The sequence below is a fragment of the Branchiostoma belcheri genome, unplaced genomic scaffold (genome assembly GCF_001625305.1).
Source record: "Branchiostoma belcheri isolate BF01 breed outbred unplaced genomic scaffold, Haploidv18h27 scaffold53, whole genome shotgun sequence".
Taxonomy (NCBI): domain Eukaryota; kingdom Metazoa; phylum Chordata; class Leptocardii; order Amphioxiformes; family Branchiostomatidae; genus Branchiostoma; species Branchiostoma belcheri.
Genome location: NW_017804165.1, coordinates 576,713 through 577,251, shown reverse-complemented (window position 1 = coordinate 577,251; position 539 = coordinate 576,713). Strand labels below are relative to the sequence as shown.

General features: G+C 47.3%; 1 protein-coding gene across 4 annotated transcripts in view; it reads right to left on the bottom strand.

The window, feature by feature from the left end:
• Positions 1 to 539, bottom strand: part of LOC109480997 (transmembrane protein 244-like) — a 6,785-nt gene that overhangs the window by 5,087 nt on the left and 1,159 nt on the right. The window lies entirely within an intron of this gene.

Here is a 539-nt window from a genome sequence, read left to right as displayed (position 1 = left end):
TGCAAAACACATTTCCCGCGCACTCAGGGCCGGTCGCCCTGGCCGCGGCCGCCCTGTGTGCAGCATGCTCATTATAATATGCAAGTAGCTACGCTCTGATTGGTTCACCTTAGATGACCTGCGCTGTGATTGGCTAGAACGAAGCCCGTTGCATGCTGGGGCGCCAGGGCGCGCGAAGTGCAGAGAGCTCGATCTCGAGAAAGCCACATTTACGCTGGTTTCTACCTTATTTCTACGACTAATTAGCAACATCCTAGTGACGAAATGCGTACTCAAAAGAATTTTCGGGAAAAAAAATATATGTACATGTGGATTTGTGGTGCCTTTGGCGTAATTTTGTTGGTCACATACAACGTAATGTAACACGGAAGTGCATGGAGTCGGAGTCGCGCACGGTTTTCCGTCCCACTCTAAACAAAACTCCAACGGACATAACAAAACTCCCCAAAACTGGTCAATAATTAGCCATAAAAATGTTGGTGGGCACGTGTAAATATGCTGCCTTTTTTCGAGTGTTATAGGAATTTCCGCGATGTTTT